The following is a 25,599-nucleotide window of genomic DNA, read 5'->3' as shown; positions in this document are numbered from 1 at the left end:
ATGTGAATTAAGTGAAGATAGGTTCCTTGCACAAGGATACTCTTTGGATGTAATTACATGAGCTAGAGATAAAGTCTCGTACAAACAAAGAGTGCCACTTCTTAAACCAAAAACACACCCAATAGATACCAATGCTGATAAAGTCAGAATGATAACCAGACATACAAACAAAAGACGTTATTCTAGTAGACATTAACCATAGTTTAGAGAGTTATGAAACAGAATTAGAGGCTAAGAAAGTGAGGATATTTAATATCTCTTGTATATCAGTCGACATTGATTTTATCTTCTTAGATAGCTCTTGTACCATCAGTAAAATTAGATCAAGCGAGCAGTTGTTTAATATTGACTCCCATTTCTTAACAAATTCTCTACTCTTCTTACATAGTGACTGTGGATGTCCAAGTTTGTTGTGTAACAGTGGCATCCACTCATTCCTCTACGTAATCTGTTCCTCTATCCTGGGTTTCTGGTTCACTTGTGGATTCTAGGTCTGAACTAGATGCGTTAGTTGAGCTTCCTTGTTTGAATGTTCTCTCTGTGGGTCTTACCTTGTCCATCCAAGTGTAAACCTCTTCATTTAAATAATCTTAGGCATCACGTTTAGGATTAATTCCAAACCTTGCAGCCTTCACCTCTTTTATTTTGCATAAGTCACCCCAAGTGGGATGGGTATGCCCAAGGGTGGGTCTCTAGCCCACTGGGCCTAGAGACCCAAGATACTCCTCACTGATGATGGCCAATGAGGCCGAAACATGTCTGGGGGTGCTTTTGGTCTCATGCAAAAGGGATGTGACCTAGCAGTTTGGACTGGACCCCCCTTTTGGGGTGGGACCAAGCTTGATTTGCATATGGTCTTTCCTCTTCTGTAATGGCTTGGCCGGGTGAAGAACAATGATCTGGAGGGTTGCCCAGAGCAATGCCAGAGGTTAGGATTACTTGCAAACCTTTCAGTCATCACCTCATTTGCGTTACATAAGTCACCCGGAGTGGGATGGTTATTCCCAGAAATGGGTTCCAAGCCTGCTGGGCCTATAGACCCAAGCTACTCCTTGCTGATGACACCCAATGAGCCGAAACATGTCTGGGGATGCTTGAGGTTAGGTTTAATTCCAAACCTTCCAGCCATCCCCTCCTTTCTTTTGCATAAATGTGCTTTTACCTTTACATTCTTGCATTTCTTCTTGCATGTCAGAATCTGCTTTTTCACGCAGGCCTTTGTTCTTATCTAAAAATACCTTAAGCTTCAACTCCCTGGTGTCAAATAATAATGATAGTATTATACGTTGGTACAAAATTCAAACCTTTAGGCAAAGTGTTAATTTCGGATGGAGTCAAGATCCTATTGGACACATTAATTACTAGGTTATCTTCTGTTGTCTGGTTAATTCCTTCCTCCTCCCCTTTGGTTTCTTTTCCCCCCTCCTCATTTGTTTCCTTCTCTGGTTCTTTCTAAAAAAACAACAGTGGATGGCGAAATTGGAGATAGTGGAAGATAGGTTCCTTGCACAAGGATACTCTTTGGATGTAATTACATGAGCTAAAGATAAAGTCTCGTACAAACAAAGGGTGCCACTTCTAAAACCAAAAACACACACAATAGATACCAATGCTGATAAAGTCAGAATGATAACCAGACATACAAACAAAAGACGTTATTCTAGTAGACATTAACCATAGTTTAGAGAGTTATGAAACAGAATTAGAGACTAAGAAAGTGAGGACATTTAATATCTCTTGTATATCAGTCGACATTGATTTTATCTTATTAGATAGCTCTTGTATCGTCAGTAAAATTAGATCAAGCGAGCCGTTGTTAATATTGACTTAACAAATTCTGACTGTGGATGTCCAAGTTTGTAGTGTAACAGTCACATCCAGTCCTTCCTGTACATGATCTGTTCCCCTATCTTGGGTTTCCGGGTCACTTGTGGGTTCTGAGTCTGAACTAGATGTGTTAGTTGAGCTTCCTTGTTTGAATGTTCTCTTTGTGGGTCTTAACCTGTCCATCCAAGTATAAACTTCTTCATTTAAATAATCATAGGTATCACGTTTACATTTGAAGCAAACATTGATATTGGGTAACTAGCAACTGTGAAAATGCAATGCACATGTGGATCCAATAATGTAATAATGTGAAGAGGTGAATGTGATGGTGGTAGGCACAGGAGCACTGCCATACACATATATTACATGGACAAAATAGTACTTGATGCATGTGAGTGCAACAATGCAAGTCTACAAGGGGCACAACGCTCTACACTCTAGAGTGAACAGCCCGTTGCCCACATCACCCCCTCCCTTAGGCACAGAGTGACATAAGTACACACTGATGTACATCCGACAATCCCTGACAATAACCACGTTAGACTAACAAACAGAGAGGCATACAATTGACAAGAGTGCCCAGTTATGCCCAGCACAATATCAAATCAAAAGTAGCAGCAGGCCACTGATATTGAATAGAACAACGGTGATGTTGCACTTGTGATACAGTGGAGAAAAGGGTGGCAACTGCATTCACCATGCAGCTGGATTGGCACTACTCCTTTGCTATCAGTCATTGTAAAGGCCCAGACAACGAGGCACACACATAGACCAGGGTGTGCTTTGAGTGCACATTTGGACTACTCAATGAAAGGTTCTGGTGCCTCCACCAGACAAGAGGGGCACTCATGTACAGTTCTGAGAAGGTGGGGAAGATGGTCATGGTGTGTGCAATGCTGGACAACATCTGCATTCAGATGGGAGTCCCTATGCCTCCTGAGGAAGACATTACTCCCAGACTCTGGCTCACACTCTGAATGCACATAATCAGAGGCCACCTTGAGGTGGACGTGAGGATACAAGGGAAGGTTGCTTTATCAGTCATGCTCTAATTCAGAACCTTTTCTGAATCCCTTTGTTTTCACATTGCATTGTAACATAATGTCGCTAGATTCAATATCTTAAAGTACACGCCATGACTACTGTACTCAGTTGCTAGAGTTATGTTATTTACTGTGAACAGTCCCAGGCCCACCCACCACACAGATCTACAACAATCGTGCCCATCCACATCCCCAGCAATCATGCCCACCCACCACCCACATCCCCAAAACAGTGCTTGAGGCATAGACCCTCATATTTTCTTTGGGTCTTGCCATGTCCATATTTCACAGGCGGTGAGGGGGCTATCTCCATCGAGAGCACCTCAATAGGATGCTGGGCAGAGACCTCTCTGTGGGCGCATCTGAGATAGAGTTGGCTTTGTGGCCTCCACAAATGTGCTAGACTGCAGGGTTGTCCAACTCCAGGCCTCAAGGGCTGGAAAAATGTCAGATTTAAGTTAAGTAATTTGAAACCAAATGAACGTGGTTTTGTGAAGAATCTGTGCAGTGACATAAATGTGACCATCCGCCCAGCACACAAAGATGGAGCTTTAGTTATAATGAACAGTTCTGATAATGACAGCGAATGCATGAAAGATAATACGATGTATGCCTTCCTAGTTGATGACCCTACAATATCTATAATGGGAAATCTACCAGAAATTCTTAACAAAGCATAACAATTAAGGTGGAGTAATCATAATACAAAGATGTTTCTGCAGACAAATAATCCTAAAGCACCCAATTTCTATACGTTACCCAAGATCCACAAGTACCTCACTGACCCACCAGGGAGAACCATATTACAACCATTGGGGAAATACATTGGGCCTCATTACAAGTTTGCCGGTCCGGTAATAACGGTACTGGTAAGCTTGCTGGTATGCTGTAGCTTTTATGAGACATATATATATGTCAATTAAGATGTAGGTTCAAGATATAGAAATATAAGCAAGTTACATGTTGTGTTCAATAACAATAGAAAGCAAGTATTGCCATGGAAAGAATACAGCCCTGTCTATTCAATGTAGCCTGGAATGGAGGTATGTCATACTGTAAGAGAACATTCCATTTTGCTATGATGCTGCTGTTTACTTTAGTTGGCATTCCAAGTTAATGTGTTGCTGCTTTCTTATGTACCTGGTTGTAGTGCTATGCAGCTGGAGATCCTTTCATTATAAATATAACTTAAAATAAACAGTTCCTTTAACTTGCGGTTGTCCGGATGTTCATACATAACATTGGCGACGAGGATTTTCAAGAACCTGATGCAGAAGCAGAGTAAAGCTGTGGTGGGGGAGCAGCAAAAGAAGAGAGACCACTGCCCCCAGCCAACCTAAAGCAAGTCAGGACCTCCTCTGCACACTTGTGAGCTGCAACTCCGTTCTTTGAACGTTTGTAGTGGCCTGGTAAATGGCTTCCCCTCTCATTTACTCTCCACACCTTAGCACAATAAGAGAAGCGAAGCAAAGCAATAGACTGATTTGGAATGAGGAGTGTGGAGCAGTGAACATTGAGAACACATGTGATGACATGTAAGAAAAAGGGGGGAACCAGCCACAAGAGAAAGAGACATTAAATAGACATATGTTCCATGTGGAGCATGAGACATTGAAGAGGCATATATTTTGAGTTACAAATAGGAGCGGGAAGATATTTCTAAGCAATAAGGAAGTGCATAGAAAAGGTTTTGGAAGCAGCCACGGTGCAGACACATCCAACAGTGTACAAGCAAGTACAGTTAAGAAGATGTATTCTTACATAGAGAAATTTTGAGAAGCATGCACGCTGCTGACACAGCCAACAAACAAGTATTGTCAGAAAAGGTACATTATTGCATTAGGGGTTTGAGCTGGTGGCTGCATCTTCAGAAACTCATCAGAAGGCAGCACCCGCAATATTGCCTTTATTGTGCTCAATTGAAACCTGAATTGACCTGGGACCTAAGACCTGAAGCAGAACATCGCCCTATGTGTTTGCTCAGGGAGAGGTGTTCTCAGTGATCACAGGCATCAATCTATAGTGGAATAAATAGCTGCAACAAGAAAATTAAGTTGAGAAGTGGGAGAAGTTTTAACTGCACCATAACAAGTGATAATTCACAAATAGCACCATGGCTATGTCAAATCTTAGTGGCCCACCCATGTTTATGGCCACTCCAGGACCAATAAAAATCAAATGGGCACAGTGGAAGAAGGGTTTCATGCACTATTTGAAAGCAGCTGGTGGAAATTCGTTTTCCAATGACAGAAAACTTGCTCTTTTAATGCACCACTTAGGTTATGAAGGACAGAACATTTTTGAGACTTTGCCACAGGTTGCAAGTAACGGTGAGGGAGACAACATCTCTGATCTGGAAAGTGCATTTGCGAAGTTGGATTTGCATTTTAACCCAAGGACAAGCACTATACTGGAAAGGTATAACTTTCACATGAGAGTACAGGAGTCTGGTGAATCAGTTGAAGAATACATAACTGCACTCCAACAGTTAGCATCCTCATGCAAGTTTCTTGGAGCATATAATGAGCATCTGCATGACCAATTCATGACTCACTGCAACTCTGATCGCATACGTGAGGAGTTATGGCTCAAAGAAGAGCCCACGTTGGATGAAGTAATAACCATTACTAAAAGAGTTGAACATTCTTTGGCATACATTGCTTAGCTGGCAAAGAGAGATACAAAAGATGTGAAGCAAGAGACATTGAATGTGAATGAACACAAGAATAAAAAGAAATTCAAAGATAAGGAAAAACAGTCTTATCGAGGAGGAACAGAGTCGAAGAACTACAGTCAGAAGGGAGAGAAAGGAGAAAAAGATGAACGCTTGAGTTATCGCTGTGCCAGTAGTTCACACTTCGCTGCCTCAGTAGTTTGTCCTGGTAGAAGAGCAACATGTTCGAAATGCAAGAGGAAGGGACATTTTGCAAATTGTTGCAAAAACTATCAACACACTCAAAAGAAACTCCTATATGTTACTGAGGATGAGGGACAGAAGTCTTCTGATGATGAGAATGAATTTCCAGTGAATAATGTTATTGTTAACACCGTCACTGATACAGTAATGCTGTTGATGATGTGGATAATGAAGATGATGAATGTGAGCGTCCTTATGCGAGTGTTAAAGTGGATGGTAAAGAAGTATGGATGATGGCAGATTCAAGATCAAAAATAACACTCATGTCCAAGGAAGTGTTTGAAAGAGTAGTGAAAGGTGATGTACGAGGACTTTTTAAACCTGAAATTAGGCCTGGTGGCTACAATCAGGACCCCATTGAGGGTATAGACTTCTGTCCGGATGTTCATACATAACACTTGCCAGTACCGTTGTTACCGGACCAGCAAACTATGACTTCTGCTCGCGGGTGCCTTCTCCCCCGCCAGGTCTGACCTGGTGGGCATACCGGCACCCGCGAGCAGACCTCGACGGATGCACCGGCAGCATTCACAAATGGTGCCGGTGCATCCCGCCTCCCCATTGCCATGGGAATGCGGAGTAAAATATTCCGGCACCTGGCAATGGGTAAATACAGGGTCTGCCAGGGCTGTAATGCCCCTGTATTTCCCCATTGCCAGGCGCCGGAAAAATGTGCAAGTTCGGCGGCAGCCTGCCAGTTTTACCAGCAAGGCTATCACCAAACTTGTAATGAGGCCCATGACTTTTTCTTACAGCCTTGAATTCAGAAAACCAGTACATACATTTGGGACACAACACATTTTTTAAAGTTGTTCAGACAGGTTACAAGCTCACCCGAATACATCATGTTTACAATAGATGTAAAAAGCTTATACATGTCAATTCTAGACAACCAAGGTATGGAAGCAATAGACTGGTTCCTTCTTAATGAGGAACATATCAAGGAATCAAAAGAATGTATCTTCATCCTACTTCAATTCATTTCACAAAAATCTTAATTCCAATATAAAAACCTATTAATCTCCAGATTTCAGGGATTTCGATGGAGGCAACAATGGCCACTTTTATGCATTGTTTGATGCATACATTTTAGAAAGATCACTTATTGAACCACCCAGTTTAGCGTAACTATTTGAAGTTTTGGGCACGCTTCATAGATGACATTTTTGGAGTGTGAGGAGGAACTTTTGAAAGGCTTGGGGGTTTCTCACTTACTTAAATAATATAGATGCCCAAAAACAGTTTACCACTGACTTATCAGACAACTAAATCCATTTTTGAGATGTAGAAATAAGAGCAATTAACAATCATTATTCTACCAATATTTTCCATAAAGAAATAGATATTAATAACCTGTTGCACCATCTATGTTTTAATCAACCGAGTTTGATTAAGAATCTGCCTTACTGTCAAATGTTGAGAGTAAGAAGAATTGTGAGTAACCCACAAGAACATGATAACCAGATTGCAGCTGAATTTATGGCCCTTAGGTACGTGCATATGTAACGGATGGGAGTACACCAGAATCATTTTGAGTCCAAATAACCAGCAGATGGCAAGTTACTGTTTTACTAACAATTATCTAAAACAGGGAGATTACAATGAACATCAACGGACGTACGCTCAGTCTCTCAATGATTTCCACAAGAAATACACTTCATATACTTCACTATGCATCAGAGTGATGTCATACTATGTGGCAATAGTGAAAACCCTATCAAGGGTCGTGTTTGGCTAAGGTAAACAACCAGATATACAGTCATGCAGGAGCTAGGATTGCTTTTGGCTGTCCTTTATCAGGTGGACAACGTATGCCTACCTCTTCAAACATGTAATTTAAGAAAAAACAGTTACAACATGTTTCATTGGTCTTCTAAGCTATAAGGTCCTTCATTATATGGACTAATACACTTGGTTGGCACACTTGTGCCATGTCTAGAACATTTGGTTCATTTAGCAGCGTAAGCCAAAACCCAGGTGCACGGAGATAGGACATGAAGCTACCTCATCACCCAATTAGCCCAACATCTCTCATCACCCATGCCTTCTGCCATGGAATTGTCTTTGTACTTGTCCTTGCAGAGTATTCCTGTCCTGGGAATGTACGGGAGTGAGGGCACTCGCTATTGTGTCCGGAACTCCAAGTTCAAACCCTATTTCTATCCCTGGCCCACGTGACAAGAGACCATGATTTGGTCCATTCTGCAGCTTTTACATGCTTTAAATGAATTAAAACTTTGCATCCTTTGTGTTCTTTCTTGCATCTTAAAATGAGAGGACGCACCATCCGCACACTAATTTTCTTCAGAGTAGATAGCTGACCTTGATTTCTAGGATGTTGACTTCAGGCCAGACAGCCTCGCCACGCATCTTCAGCAACCTGTTAATATACTGTGACACAGCTTTTCATTCCCCCTTCATGGTTTCTGGCTTATTTATTTCATGATACCAATGTCCAGTTTCTATACAATGGTGGCTTTGCCTGCATTCTGTTCACTACTCATAGTTAGCCTATACGATGACTTGATCGACCTTGCATTTCAGCGTCTATACATTCATTGAACTTCTGTTTTCTGCAGCACTTTGTTAACGTGCAATCTTCTTCTTCTCCACTCAGATAGTCCATTCGATTCTTTACTTTGTCATTTGTCCTCTAGGATCCATACATCGTCTTCGTTCAGTGTCTCGGGACGTCGTGCACACTTTCTTATGACATCATCAGTTAATTTTCTTAGCTCTTTCTCATATTCCTTCAGGGAGTGCCTCCTGTAGGTTATCATCAACTTGAGTGTAAATTCAATACGGTTATCTCAATGGATATCTCCTTCCAAATGCTTGCTGCGGTATTGGCATGATAGCTGGTGTCAATCAAGGCACAGTCTCATGTCTCGAATACAAAGGAGGTAGAGGGGGCACAATCTCCTGCGGATGTATATATCTGCTCCTCTAAACAGCTATGGGAAAGAAATTATTTTCCCGAGGATACAAACCCAAGGAAATCCATACATCAAAGGAACAACTCGCAGACATCCAACAAACTGATATTCTTTTGGAACAACTGAAAATGAGACAAGCCCCTGCTTTGGTATATGTCTCGAATTATTTAGCACAAAGCAGAGAAATTAAATTAGTGATTCAGAAGAAATGGAGAATACTTACATGTGATTCACCCATGGAACACTTATTCTGTGAATTTCCTGTATCACCTTATAAACTTAGCACTAACTTCAAAGACCATTTGATGAAAACTAGACCCACTAATAAACGAGTACAAACAAAAATAGGGCCAGTTTCTGTGTTGCACTGATCTAACTACCGGTTTGTTACTAAAGGCAATGTGGTACATCACCCAAGATCATGTGGGAAGATTAAGATAAATAATTTTGCCACTAGTGATATACGTAATGTTATTTACACCATAAGATGTCCCTGCAGAATATATTATGTGGGACAATCCACAAGACAGTGCAGACTCTGATGGAACTAACATCGATCATGTATCCGGACTAAGAATGTGAATTCTGTTCTGCAGTGGCTCATCACTGGATGGAAAAGAGGCATGACATTTCACAGATCCTATTTCAAGTTGTGGAGGTGGTGCCAAAGAGAGGAATTTATGAGGATTCACCACTAAGATTGGATCAAACAGAAACATTTTGGACTGAGCAGTTGGACTCAGTGGCCCCCAATGGGATTAATGAAGAAGTTACTTTATTGTGTTATTTGTGACGATTTCAGATACATTTTCAGAAGAACAGCATGAGGACGCTGATTACACTGTATGACACAATGTTTAATTAAATTTAATGTTAAGTTAGATGTATGAACAGCAGCATGCTGTTTTAAGAATGATTGTGTATATAAAGCTAAAAACAATTATTAGATTGCATGACATTTGTTCATGATGGCACCTGAATTAGAAATAAAGGTGTACATTCTAGCTCAGAATGTTAGTAATACATGATTTTTTATGTTTGATCATGTTAAGTCGTTATAATGTGACGCATCCAGTACTGCAATCCATTGATCTATATTCTGAAATGGTTGGGTGCTTCCCCACCATGGAACTATGTTACTACTCATGGCTGCAAGTGAAAAAAAGTATTTGTTTATACGCACCTCATATTTTTGTTTGTATTCAGGATGCAAGAAATATGTGACATCATCACGTTGCTGACGATGCACACGTGTGACGTCGGCACGTGAATAACATCACTGATAACGCTACCATTTCATAAACAGGAGGTTGGTTGTGGACGGTGAGGGCTGGCATCTTCACTGCTTCAAGTTTCTGCTCGTTTTGAGCATACAATTGAATAGAGGTAAGATGGAAACACAAGGGAACTATGTATTTTTATTCTTGGGAAGTGTTACATACAGGTATTAGAACAGCAGTATTACGTGACATTGTTGTTTGGATCATGAGGTTCGAGTGATGACCTAACTTTCATGTTTTTATTTTTTCCTTTTTATTTTTGTTTGCTATACGTAGGGTTTAGCCCTGAAGATGGACTATGTCCGAAAAGCATTGGCCAAACCAATCCTGTGTATGAACACTGCCTCACTCAATGACAAACCTAAAACTGTGGTTTTAAAGAAACACTTCACAAGTTTATACTTTATGTATTGAGAATTGAGCACTGATTCTTAATAATACAATGTAACATATGCAGCTTGATTAGGTCTAGGAAAGAGCACATGATTTTCCAGAGGCACATGTTGGAATCTGGTTATTTAGATTTTCCAGATACCCCTCATTAATATTCATAAGATATATTTGCATACAATGATTCTAAATGCGTGCATGTTTCTTCTCATGATTTATAATGAGGGATATCCTGTAAACGTGTCAGGATTCCAGCCCTCGAGGCCTGGAGTTGGACAAACCTGTGCTAGAGAGTCAGAGTAATCCCCTCAGCATATTCCCTTTGATGGAGGAAATGGACTCTGCCAACTACCACTCACCTTTGGCCATTACTGTCACTGCCACTGTGACATCTGCCACCATCCTGTCCGGCCTCTCAATAGCAGAAACCACTCTTCTCAATGCTCCCTGAATGGAATCATGCCTGACAGTGCCCCAGTTGCTCCTGTGCCATGGCTTCCATTTGTCCTGCCTCTGCTCTATCTGGCTGAGTCTTTGTCATTGCACATACAGTGTGCTTGTGAGGAGTGGTGATGGTGGGTCCTGGGGCTTTACCCCCCCGCCAGATACACAAAGCCCATCTTCTGCAATGTCATTATCATCAGCCGTGGAATCACAATCCTAATCATGATGACATTGCAGATAATTTCACACCCTTCCCCACAGATCTTGTGGGGAAGGGTGTGGATATTTCACATGGGACCCTGGGACTTGATAGGTTGGTTCCATGCAACTGATGAATGCCGCTTTGCTACCTGATTGCAGTAGGTGCTGTGGGTGTGTATTGGTCCAAGGGGGTGATCAGATCGGTGAGGCTTGGTGCAGCGTTTAATAGAGTAGAACTTTACTGATGGGTGAAGCATCCCTACAGCCCTTCATTACTTGTAGGTGCATGGATAGGTGGCATGTGCCCCACATTTATTTGTCTGTGCCCTTGAATTCCATGTTTGCGTATTCCTCTACATGTGAGGGTGATGGGTGATGCTGCATGTCAATGCACTGGAGAGTTGTCCCATTCAGTATACATGTGTCAACATATGTGTTACACTTATGGTAGTTTGCACTGTGAAAACAAAATCAAAATATCGAGGCTGAGTACCCCAAAAGGAAATACACCGAACATGGGTTACAAAGAAACATACAAAGTACTTTATTTTATACTGAATCCAGTTACAAAAACAGAGCAAAATCAGACAGCCATCAGCCCTCAGTACAACACAACGAACTCCAGCGTGGTTCAATGTGTTCAGTGAGAGACGCTGTACATTAGAATGCATTGACTTTTTATACATTTTGTGAGCACGATGTCCAGCCCCACTTCGGGTTAATATTCCGCTTAATACATCACCGATCTAGGGTTCATGCCGAGTCTCGAACATCCGCATATAAATGGTTTGCTTTTAATACATGTATCAACAAGCCTATACGGCAACTGTGTATTTTGGGATTTTCCATGTAAGTCTTCTTAAACATTAATACAATGTGGTTTAAACAAGTGTTCTACGTTCAAAATTTGAATACATTGTCTTTATAGTATACTCGTGGATTAGTTTCATTGCACGAGTAATCCCTTACACACAGGTCAACGAAGGACAAGGCCTCAGTTCACGACCTCAACAAGTGGCCTGCAGGCAAGTTACATATTAGATATGTACAGAGGTCAAGACGGCCATGTTGTATTCTTGGAATGACATTGTCCACCATTTTAACTCACAGGGTGACTTTACAAAGCAAACCTAAAATGGTGGATTGACCTAAAATGGCGGCTTACATTGATCTAAAGGTCAGGAACTTGCAACACAGATTCTTTTGCAAGCGACTTTCGAGCAGCTTGGCGTAGGCCAATATACATATATTTATTGCAATAGGAGGCATGATATAATTTCTCTTTTGACAAAACCTCCTTTTGGCCTATGCCAAGGGCTAAAACTACTTTGGATCTCCTTGCAAATAACTCCATGCATCATCGTCCATGCACCCTGAATCACTGTCGGAAATATCTATTGCCATTAGGTAATTCGCTAAAATTTCTTTCAACACATATTCTTTGGAAGTTTTATCTGGGGCATACACTTCATGTCCTATAGAACCTATCGCTTGTGCGCAACATCCCCCTAGCATCGAACACATACCAGGTAGACACTGAATACATCAACAAAGAAACAACGGGATTCCAAAAATAATCAGCAAGACCGAAAGAACCTTCCAACCCCAAGATCGCAAGAAGTCCCAGAACCAGGCGCTAAGATCCCAGTTTCCCTCGGGAACATGCACTTTTGAACTAAGGATGTGCAGATTCTGTATTGCCTTGAAGATGGTTGGGGAGGAATCTGGTACGAAAACACAGCAAGCAGACCCCACTAATTTACACACACCACCACGTTCAGCCAGAATGACATCTAATGCCATCCGGTTATGAAGTGCTACTAGTCTTATCGCCTTCTGTTCTAACGTCATATTATAGAGTATGTCCGAGGTCCGGTTGATGGTTCTCCCCTGTCAAACTTATAAGGGAATAGGCGTCCCAAAACCCTCTTCCGAACCACAGAAGCCAAATAGATTGTCCCCTCCCACCGTGGTTGGCACGGGCGCCTGAAACTGATATCACAGGTAGCCACGTGGCAGCCAATGGGGGGAAGATGGAGTTAGGGAAAGGGGATGGAGTGACAAAGGAAAGGAAGGGAACATAAACAAGCAAGTACATACAATATACGCAATACTCCTATACCTGTTCCTCTACTTCCTGAACACCTAGCCTCACCTACATGTAATGCACCTGCTACATACCCACAGTAGTGTACCTCATTAGTGGCCCAATACGACTCCACTTTGCACACCACAAAACATAGGATTATAAACTTAAACATAGAACTTGAACATAACATAACATGCGCCTTGGGACATATACTTCCTGAAAACACATAGGGTTGCATACAAGAAAAATGGCACAAACAAAGGGGTTGTCCCTTTACATGAAGATACAAGACTCATGGCCCGCTGGGCCCAATGAAGCAACAAACAAGGGTTTAGAACAAATACACAAAATACATGCCCTTGTGCTGTGCGGACCCTAAAGAATGATTCCAAAACAAGTGCGCTTTAAAGGATAGTCTCCTATTTTCCCAGGGCACTGTTTTGTCAGTTCTGAGATTCATAGCGTGTTTCCTCACACATGGCATGTCTCACACCTGGCATGTATCCTACACATGGCGTGTTTCATCACACACTCCCTGCCGTGTTCGTATCATAAATCAACAAACGAGAATAAGCATACTTTAACACCAAAACATGAACACAGTTGTAGAAAACTTAACTGATGGTCCGGATGCCTCACGAGGACATCCGGACCCTGAAGTTCGATGCCCAACACTTGGGAAGGAGCCTGATTCACCGCCGTGGCCCGCGACTGCTTTTTCTCCTGTTTAGGCTGCTAATCACTGTCGCGGCCCGGGGAAAGCTCCAAAAGTCCTTTGGCGTCCAAAACGTTCCCGCATGCTCTTGCTTCTTCAGCTGCCGCCGCCTGTGCTGATAATCTGTAATTACCTGCACCGAGGCACGGGAGGTGGAGAGTTTTCAACAGTTACTGCTAATAAGCAGCTGACGTACCGCGCGAAAGAGGAACTACACGCATCCCAATGCCTGATAGGAAATGTAGTTTATCGCCTCTTAGGAAACAAGAAGCGCCGTCCTCTACCCCAAATCAGATTCCTGACATCTCCAGTACTCTCGCTAGTTTTCTGATATCTTCTGAATTCGCTATCTGCCCCCAAAATGGCACAACTGATTTTGCTATATCTCCCAGGATTTGTGCTGGGGTGTCACCATTCTCGTCCTGCCGTGGACGAGCCTTTGAAACTTCTTTTGTACTAACTATAAACACAGCAGGTAACAGGATCCCTAAATAACAGGTTCCCTGCCGATCCCTGGGCAACCATGGGAATGCCACATTACCGCAGACAAAGTAGACGGGTTCGCCTACATACAAAGGTCTGTTTTCCCCAGTCAAATTTGCAACGTTGGCACAACCTAGAAAATCTCCCATTGACTGAGTTCGATTCCTCTGTATGCAAAAAGAAACTGAATCGGGGCTATGATTAACAGTGTAAGAAGGAGGCATTATTGCCTATTGGAGCCATCGTAAAGGAAATCAAAGATTGGAAAGGACGAGACAGTTTATCAGAAGGCCTAATAGAAGCAACGTTAGGTTTACTCCTGTTTGCGAAAAGCGAGCATCCCAGGGGAGTCAAAACACGTTTCTCAAAACTATTCAAATTGGTGCCATTAAAGTTCCCCGAGATGCTATCATTCCATTGGCCAAAGAACAGTGCTCTAAGAGAAGCATAGCAAGCAGTTGTCAAAGGTAAAGGATGAATTTACCAACATAGCCCCTTATCCCCGTGTTGCGGTAAATATGAGCAGACCCAACAGTTAGACTTATTAAAAATGGCATGCGTAGCATTCATGATAAGTAACAGAGTGTTATTGTGGTACCTTTGTCTATGCTGAGAGTCCCTAGAGGACAGAGTATGCAAATGTAGATAGGGAGTAGGAACAATAGGTATACTTTCTGTAGGTAACAAAAGTTCTAAAGTATGAGTTTCCTCAAGGTACCACAATCCTAAGGCAGGGACTATTAAAAACCCAAATATCATTACAAAAATACAGCAATACAGCATTTTCGGGGCCCTGGCGTTTTGTCCATCGTCCCGGTTGGTCACCCCCTTATTTATAAGTCCCATACGAGTGGTAGCGGTAGCAGGCATTGTAGTCTTCAGACGGATACCACAATGTTCGTTGCTGGTGACCTCCCGGTCGAGCGACTTCTTAGTCCTTCCACAACCCTAGCCAACAGAATGCCCTATCTCAAATTTGGGCAAAAACAAGCCCTCGATGATCCTTTTCTTCTTCAAATGCACAGCCGAACCGTGCCGTAAGTCTATTTTCTTGGACGCAGATTGTACCTTACTTTTCCCGGTACTGATTGATCTGGAAACAATATGTCGTCACTTCCTCTTGGAAGCAACGTGTCAGAGACAAGTGAAGATGCCGAATTTGAAATAGCAGTTTCCGGATGCAAAACTTGTGGAGAGTGTGAAGACAAAATGGCGGCTTCCCCAAGCCTCACGGGCTCAGAAAGGTTCTCCAACGCACTCTCAGTGCTACTTACTGCTTTGGGATCGTTGGTTGCAGTATTAGCGAGGGGGTCTGTTTCTTCTGTAACGTGTGGCACAGGGTGAGGAAGTTTCTTGACGTGGGACGTGTGGATCCAGTTCTTTCTCCCAGAGACCCACACCGCTGTTTGGGTGACCAACAGGACTTGGAACGGCCCACGCCAGTGAGGTGCAAGGCAGGAAGAGAGCTCGAATGCTTTGACGAGCACCCAGCTTCCAGGCCGTATACTGTGGCCCGGGCCCTCGTATTGCACAGGTAAAGCTTTCGTACCTGGTGATAAATCAAATACAGGTTTTTAGTCAACTGGCTGCAATAATCTGAAAGTAATACATTTTCAACATTTCTCAATGAATTGCATTTAGGAAGGTTCCAAATATTGCCAGATCTCCCCATCACCACCTCCAATGGAGAGAGCCCAGTCTTAGTTTTAGGGGTTGTACACATGGATAATAACACGATCGGTAAGGCGTCCGGCCATTTTAGTTTGGTGCAGGCACACGTCTTAGCGAGCTTGTTCTTGATGATACCGTTGTGTCTTTCTACTAGTCCGGCGCTCTGAGCATGTCTGGCCGAATGGAACCATTTGTCAATTTGTAATGCTGCGTATATCTGCAGAATTACAGTAGCGACAAAATGTGGACCATTGTCCGACCAGATAACTCTTGGTAGCCCGAACCGTGGGAAGTATTCCCTTAACATCGTTTTTGCAGTAGTCACGGCTGCAGCATCTTTAACAGGGAAAGCCTCAACCCATTTACTAAAAGCGCAGGTAACCACCAGCACATATTTTTTATTATCACATAGTTCCATTTGAATAAAGTCAAAGTGGATAACTTCGAAAGGGACAGAGGGTGGCCCAAAACTTCCCCTTGGAGTTACTGTCCCCTTTCCCACATTGTGTTGTAGGCAAATCATGCAAGCCTGGACGTAGCGCTGGGCAATTTTCAAAATTTTGTCATTTACCCAAACTTTCTCTAACATTTTTGTCATCTTGTGGGCACATACATGTGTAGGACCATGGGCCATGATGACCATCATCATTACATACGCGTCAGGGACCAGCCATTTCCCTTCCGCTATATCCACCCAAAACCCGTCATCATCAAGTTTCCCCAAGCCTTCAGCCCACCTTTTGGATTCTTCTAATGTGGCATCAGCTTGGATATCCCGTACAGACCCAACACCCTCATCCATTGCATAAGAATGTACAGTCTCCCTTGAAACATACATCTCCGTAAGGGGATCGGTAGCAGTTTGTCTAGCTATCTGATCAGCGAAAGCATTCCCTTTCCCTATGTCATTGGTAATCTTTCGATGTGCTGCACATTTCATAACTGCTAACTGAGTAGGGAGCGCAAGCGCTGAGAGTAGTTGTACTATTAGGGAGCCATGTTGGATTTTGGTGCCATGTGAAGTTGGGAACCCTCTCTCTGACCAAAGTCTCCCAAAGTTGTGAACACCCAAAAGGCATACTGACTATCAGTATATATATTTACTGCAAACCCTTCAGAAAGTTCATAAGCTCGGGTCAATGCTATAATCTCTGCGGCCTGCGCAGAATTCTGTGTGATTCTCTTAGTTTCCACAACCGCGCTTAATGTAGTGATTGCATAAGCAGCTGTGGATCTACCAGTCCGGAAGTTTGAAGCAAGAGCCATCACAGAAAAGCTCTCCTTGCAGATTATCCAAAGGAGTGTCTTTCAAATCAATTCTACCCTTTGTCTCTTGTTCAGTCTTATACAGACAGTCATGTGACTCTTCATCGCCGCAAGTAGTATCTTGCGGGAAAGGTAGGAGTTCAGCTGGATTAAGAACACAACACCTCTTAATTTGCATGTGAGGAGCAAACAAGATCAATTCATATCTCGTGAACCGTGCAGAAGTGAGGTGTTGCGTTTGGGTTAGGTTCAGTAGAACATCTACAGAGTGAGACACCATCAGGGTTAGATCATGGCCTAGGACCATTCCCTCACTCTGTTTTATAGATGCAGCAGCAGCAGCAACAGCTCGCAAACATCTTGGCAAAGCGCATGCTACAGGATCAAGGGCGGAAGAAAAGTAACCGCATAGCCTATTCTTCCCTCCATGTTCCTGCATTAATACAGCCAAAGCACATCCATCACATTCATGCAGAAACAACACAAAGGCCTTTTCATAGTTTGGTGTGCCCAAAACTGGTGCAGAGCATAATGCAGTCTTAAGCAAGTCAAACGATTGCTGGTGTTCCGCGTTCCATGGCAATGGCGAAAAAATGCCCTTCTTTGTCAAAGCCAACATCGGTTAGATCACTAGTGAAAAATTGGGGATCCACAACCTACAATAAGAAGCCATACCTATCAAGGCTCTAACTTCCTTCTGTGTATTTGGGACAGACATGCCAGAAATGTGTTTTATTCTTTCAGGTGTCAATCTTCTTCCCTCCTTTGGCTATCGCCTAATAGGCGAGTTCCGTGCAACAATATTGAAATGTATTAAGCAAAGCTTTGTGACCATGCTTAGCTAGATGGATAAGAAATAACACAGTGCCCTCCTTACAGGCGCTCTCAGAGTCAGCAGCTAAGAGCGAGTCATTCAAGGGTATCAAATTGTTCTTTCAAAGCCCCACTATAAATGCTAGGACTCTCTGTGTACCCTTGAAGTGCACGAGTAAATGTGAACGAGCGTGCCCCTAAGGTGAACACGAACAAGTATCTACTATCCTTGTGTATAGGAATACTAAAGAAAGCATTCTTTAGATCCACCACACTAAAGTAAGTAGCTGTAGCTGTAGCTGGAATCATGGTTAAGATTGTCGTCACATCAGGCACAAATGGGAATTGTGGAGCGACGACTTTATTAATGGCACGTAAATCAATTATGAAACGGAATGGAATTGCATTATCACCTTTCTTGTACATGGGTAAAATCAGACTATTACACAAACTTCCTGAAATTTCTTCAATCACCCCGCGATACACAAAATCGGAAACAATGCATTTCAAAGCTTGCTCGCCCTCAACTGAAATCTTATACTGGGGAATGCGTGGCAGCTCAATTCTGTGTTTCAAAACTATTTTAACAGGTTCAATCTGTAAAAAAACCGACATCATTGTCGTCAACAGCCCATAAGCTCTCTGGCACATTAATTAATTCTGGCGGCAAAGGTCTAGTCAATCACCCCGCGATACACACAATTGGAAACAATGCATTTCAAAGCTTGCTCGCCCTCAACTGAAATCTTTTACTGGGGAATGCGTGGCAGCTCAATTCCGTGTTTCAAAACTATTTTAACAGGTTCAATCTGTAAAACACCGACATCATTGTCGTCAACAGCCCATAAGCTCTCTGGTACATTATTTAATTCTGGCGGCAAAGGTCTAGTCAAGAATTTGCGAGACAGAAAATGAAATCGTCAAGCGCACTCCATCAGAAGAACAATAAATCACTGTATTTAATTCTTTTAACAGATTCAACCCCAGCAAGTTCTCTCCACAATTTGAAGTCAACAGAAATGGACAGTGGTCCGTAAAGTGACCCAAAGAAATAGGTACCGGCGAAGAAACCAGACAAACAACTGGTGTGCCAGAAAACCCTACAGAAACATTGGTTTGCCCTGACAGAGGAATGTTTGGAACCCGTGAGTGATCAATGGAATATTTCTGTGCTCCAGTGTCTATCAAAAACTGATGTTTCCTATTTCCCACCATCATTTCAATGTAGGGACCTTTCTGATTGACGGGAATAGGTGTAGGTTCCAAACCCTGCTTCGGGCAATCCTAACGAAACAGAATGTCATCAAAAGCAAGCTCTTCAGATAAATATGCAGCTGAAGGATGATCAAATATGATCCTGATGTCCACACTCGAAATCTGATTATCCTGCGAGAAAGGTTGCTGAGGATCCTGTGTAAACTGACCTCTACCGGGGCTCCCTACACCCGGGCAACCTCTGGATCGTCTACCCATATTCCCGAATGTGTTATTCAACCTTTGTCGAAGGACGGGGCATTGTGCATGCCAATGACCCTCTTGATGACAATAGGCGCACTGGTTAATGTTCACAGGACTGAATGGCACATTCCCTTGCAGGACATACTGATCTCTAATCTGAGAACGACCCCCTCTGGGGCCTCTAACAATTTGCTGCAATAGCACTTTAGTTTTCAAATCACCTTTTCGTTTTTCAACTCTATCTTTTTCATTATTGACACGGTTTTCGTAGTAATGGGCCATGTGCAGTACTTCTGATTGCTATTTTGCCTGCCAAGCGCTCTCAGAAGACATAATTTGTGACTGGATGTCAGGCAGAAATCCACACACAAATTTGACCGCAAATAACCTTTTCCCAGACTCTGTGACTAGGGCTTGTCCACTGAAATCCGAGAATACCTGTTCGAACCGATTAAAGAACTCGGTAGCACCCTCAGACTTTCCTTGGACACAGGCCGTAAGTTTGTCCCATTTAATTCTTTTCTCTGGAATTACGGTTTTCAATTTTGCAATGATTCTATCAGGCAAAGTTAATATCACCTGAGGCGGTCTTTCACCAGCTGGCCTTTCTCCATCGAGTCTAGTTATATTTACCCATGTGTCTCCCAAACCTGGCACGTCGTCTATAGTTCTAACTTTCTTCCACAAATCTACGGGCAGGAGTACAGGGAATAACAAATCGATATCGCCTAAAGTGAACACTGAGGTTTGCAAGACGGACTCTATTTATTTATAGAATCCTGTCGTATTTTTCCTAATATCAAGAATATATTGCCTAATAGTATTCACTTCCTGTCTTGAGAACGGGACGTGAACGAACTGCGATACATAATGTGCAGGAATGTTCACAGCAACTATACCCTGTGCAACATCGGCCGCAATCTCAAACTTCGGGACAAATGACGGAGAAACCTCTCTCATAGGCAACTGAGAAGTAGGTGACTCCGAACGCTTACTAAGCAACAGAGCTAAATCGAGCGCTAAAGCAGTCGAAGAAGTGTCAAGTGAAAAAGCTCTCTTGTAAATACTCAATAACTCTGTGGGACAACTAATCTTTATTTTTACACAATCATCCTGTAGGTACTCTATCATTACCTGTATCACTTTCCTCTGCATTTCTGGCGTATACTGACTATATGTGTCATATACTTCAACTGGAGTTATCGACATATCCGAAATCCATCAAGTGCGTCCTCCGTACAAATTCGTACTTCCTCAGATATCGATTAACGACAAGGAAGGAACCGTTTCTGTACATGCATACTTTCCTCCTCGTCATCCACATTCTGCAACTTTTCTAACTCCTTTCTATACCCAAAAAACCTCTCGACATGCTCATTTACTTTCTCCACAGTGTCTCTAGAAAACGCTAAAGTATTTAGATCCCTTAACCCTTGCGAGAGATCTGTGTTATTTAACTTTCCCCACATTACACATAACTGAATCCCTAAACCTTCAATAAAAAAAAAAATTCTCAGGAAAATTAGCCATATTACAAAGTGTGGCAAAAACATTAGCTTGATCATCCTTCTCCATACAATACTTAGCTCATGCAATTAACTCACGTTTCTTCTCTGGTGGTACAGTATTGCAAGTGACAACCTTTGACCCTGCACCTCGATCGACAACAAGCGGTTTCATTACCACTTGGAAGAGAGGGAGCAGGCAAATTCAATGGAGGTACGGTAACTGGTGCGATAAGAAGAAGTGGAGGAGCCGGAGGAAGGGGAACATTAGGAGGAGCAGGAACAACGGGAACAACAACAGGTAGAGCAGGAATAACAGGAGGAAGAGGCAAAGCAGCAGGAAGAGGAACATACGAAGGCGGCGCAGAGGCACCAGGCCATCGTTCATTTAGCAATTAATCTATAAATTCATCGGAAGCATGGAGGTCTACAGAAGGATATATTTTTTGAATTCCAAGTGACAAAGCCCTATCCATATTCCTAGTCGATTCAGAATGTTTATCTTGGTCATACAATAATGCCTTTTCGGCATTCGTCTTATGACGGCGCGCATGTTTTTCTCTACATTTAAGTTGCTGCAACGCTTCTTTTTTCCAATTCTGCAAAACATCAAATGCTGCAGGTCTAGCCTTTTTCTTTAATAGAATTGACTCTAAATATTCAATACGAGGGATTTCAAAACTACCAATGATTGGCCACTGAAGTTTGGAGGCATGTCTGGTTTGTCTGTGCCAAATGTCATTAAATACTATACTTCCAATGCCATGCTTACAGTACATAGTACATGCCGGCGACCCCTCCTGTGGTGCGGGATGGCTAAATTCCAATGATTGTCTATCACTGCGGAACAACGCCCTGAAGCAAGTAGACAATTTCCCAGGCATATCAAATTATTGGTGTTACCTGGTCAATAATTCTGTCTGCAGATACAATGCGCCAAATTCAAATGATCAGGGTTGAATTAAGAATCGGGTCACGACTCACCTGAACAAACCTGAGGTCCGATCGGATTTCAAAGAATCTTACCTAACTAATCCCACCTCGTGTATGGTGATTTCGGCAAATCTGCCTGCCTCGATAAGTGGACCCTCGTCAAGATGCCGTCTCGGACCACAAGCTAATCAGCCAGGGATCGGGTCGTGCAGCGCTGCTGAGGTGTCGCGTCTCGTTCAGTGGGGCTCCTTTTTGTCACACCGTCCGATCCCGGTCCGATAGCCTGGGTCAACCTTCAACAATCCGGCATCAATCTTGAGGGTCCCTATTCGGGCGCCAACTGTGAAAAAAAAATCAAAATAGCGGGGCTGAGTACCCCAAAAGGAAATACACTGAACACGGGTTACAAAGAAACATACAAAGTACTTTATTTTATACTGAATCCAGTTACAAAAACAGAGCAAAATCAGATAGCTATCGGCCCTCAGTACAACACAACAAACTCCAGCGTGGTTCAATGTGTTCAGTGAGAGACACTGTACATTAGAATGCATTGACTTTTTATACATTTTGTGAGCACGATGTCCAGCCCCACTTCGGATTAATATTCCACTTAAGACATCACCGATCCAGGGTTCAAGCCGAGTCTCGGACATCCGCATCTAAATGGTTTGTTTGTATCAACAAGCCTATATGGCAACTGTGTATTTTGGGATTTTCCATGTAAGTCTTCTTAAACATTAATACAATGTGGTTTAAACAAGTGTTCTACGTTCAGTATTTGAATACATTGTCTTTATAGTATACTCGTGGATTAGTTTCATTGCACGAGTAATCCCTTACACACAGGTCAACGAAGGACAAGGCCCCAGTTCACGACCTCAAGAAGTGGCCTGCAGACAAGTTACATATTAGCTATGTACAGAGGTCAAGACGGTCATGTTGTATTCTTGGAATGACATTGTCCACCATTTTAACTCGCAGGGAGACTTTACAAAGCGAACCTAAAATGTTGGATTGACCTAAAATGGCGGCTTACATTGATCTAAAGGTCAGGACCTTGCAACACGGATTCTTTTGCAAGCGACTTTCGAGCAGCTTGGCGTAGGCCAATATACATATATTTATTGCAATAGGAGGCACAATATAATTTCTCTTTTGACAGTACAGTGTCCTCTCATTGCATGTCAGGTTTTCCGGTGTGATTTGCCAGGTACCCTGCTTATTGCTTTACATCATTGTGCATTTAATTTCCAGCCCCATAGTCAGCAGGTTAGAGAGCAGTGGAAGTCTTGTAATATATGTAGTTGTTCTCATTTTACAAATTGCAATGACCGGGCTCAGGTTGGCTGGCTGCTCTGTACTTGGCAGATCCTAGACCTTACAGCCCTGCCAAGTAGAGAACTGTACAGACATTTGTCTCCCAGGGGGTCAGGACCAGTGGAACCACTGTGCCTCCTCCTGTGGCAGCTTTCTCCCTGTGATGTTGTGCAAGGAGTTTGCGCACCCTGGCCTTCATATTATTCCATCTTTTTCTTAAATGTGTTGATGTCCCTGGGTTATGTCCCCAGATCATCACTTTGTCATGGACCTCTGTCCAGATGTCAACCTTGTGCTGCAGTATGATCTTCCTGGTACTGGCCAGTAGCAAGGGGGGGCCGAGGGGCACTACAAATTAAAGTAAAAAAATTAAATAAGCTAATAATACCAAATCTGTTCCTTTATGAGATAACACTACATTAAACTCATGTATGGAGAAAATTCTTGAGGAGTTCAGGAACATTCACACCTCAATCTCTAAACTAGACACACGCTCCTCAAGTATTTAAGAAGAAATTCAATCTTTCATAAGTGAAATCAAAATGGTGACTGGCAAACTAGATGAAGCGGAGGAGAGAATATCTTTTGTTGAAGACAGGTTTTAGAGATTAGAAAATAAGGAGCAAAAAATGCTTCAATTGCAGTTTGATATCACGGGATTAGACAGATAGACAGAAATCGGAGAGAAAAACCACTTTTATGGGATCAATGAGAAAATCGAATCAGATGACCCAGTTAATTTTCTTACCAATTGGATGCCCAATGTTTTAGGCATTAATTTTACCCCTCCGCTAGAATTACGACTAGCCCATCGTATTAAGACCCTATTTTCCCCCAACATTTCATCTCCAAGGTTTTTTATTGCCTCTTTCCTCAGGCATCAGCAAGCTCACCAATCTTTATTAGCAGCTAAAAAGAATTTGCCTATCCTATTCAGGGTCATAAAATCTTTATCTACCCCGATTTTTCTAAAATGACGCAAGCCAAAAGGAAAAGATTTCTTGACATGAGACCCCTCATAAACAATTTGAAAATCAGATACGGTTTACTTAAACCTGCAGGAATGATCTATATGATCCCAGATGGCCACACACAGGATTTCACTGGCCCCAGTGATCTCTTCAACTTACTTCAATCTATTCAATCATCTCTGATGGAAACCACATCTGCAGACTCAACAACACATTCTTCTAAAGATGAGCCTCACTCGCAACATCCCCTTTTTAAAAGATCTAAAAATAAACAAAGCAAATTGAACTCCACTCGGAGCAGAACTGAATTGTCAATGCCTTCTAATACCCCCTACACCCATGGCGGTTCCAGAGACAAATCCAGATCACCAATTAAAGTAGCAAAGTCTTCTCTTTCTTCCTTGCAAGCCTAACTTGATATTTTTTTTTAGTCATTCTGCTCTTTGATCATTACTTGGCGACATATTATTTGAGCTGCTGTCTTCTTACTACATTACTAATATTGTGCTTCAACTTTCCTATATTGTCCTATTTTTCGTATATCATTATCGGATCTCTTTATCTCCTGTTAGTCTGCAACTGTTTCTTGTGCTCCATCAAGCTTGTGCTTCTGAAACTCCCATGGCACTCTTGCTTTGTTGTAGTTTTATATGGATTCTTTCCTTTCTCCCCCTCAATTTTATTTATCCTTGTAACATTAACTATTTTACAATTATTGTTTATTTTTGTGTAACCTTTCCCCTTTTTTGTGAACCCTTCCTCATATATTTCCCCTTTGTATCATTATTGGTTGATTGCTTGTTGGTTAATATGCCACTTGTACTTTGTTTGCACTATTGAAGTTTTTACAGTTTGTCATTTTAGCTATGTTCCTTTTTGCACTTCAAATAGGTCATTTAACCTACACCAATACATTTACAAATGACTATTACGTTTGTTAGCTGGAATGCCAAAAGATTAAATCATCCCATCGAAGTCATTTAAAGTCGACTTTGCCTGCCTTCAAGATACTCATTTGGACTCAGATAATAAAAATAAGAAGATTGATTAAAACTTTCTGGATTGGACATACTCTATTTCAAATGCTTTAGATAAAAAAGGAGCTGTCTCAATTTTGATCAATAAACATATTTCTTTCTCTTTAATCAATGGAGAAAATGACGTTGAAGGAAGTTGAATCATTATTGATGTGATTGTTAACAATTTAGCAGTATCATTGGAAATGCTTATTGTCCTACAGCACCTGATCACCTTTTTCTGGTCAAATCTGAAATTGAAACTCTTATGGAAAAACTCTCATCGTCTTATTTTTTTTGGTGACTTTATCCAAGTATTTG

The sequence above is a fragment of the Ambystoma mexicanum genome, chromosome 3p, assembly GCF_040938575.1.
Source record: "Ambystoma mexicanum isolate Mex_15411 chromosome 3p, UKY_AmexF1_1, whole genome shotgun sequence".
NCBI lineage: Eukaryota > Metazoa > Chordata > Amphibia > Caudata > Ambystomatidae > Ambystoma > Ambystoma mexicanum.
This window is presented reverse-complemented; position numbering follows the sequence as displayed.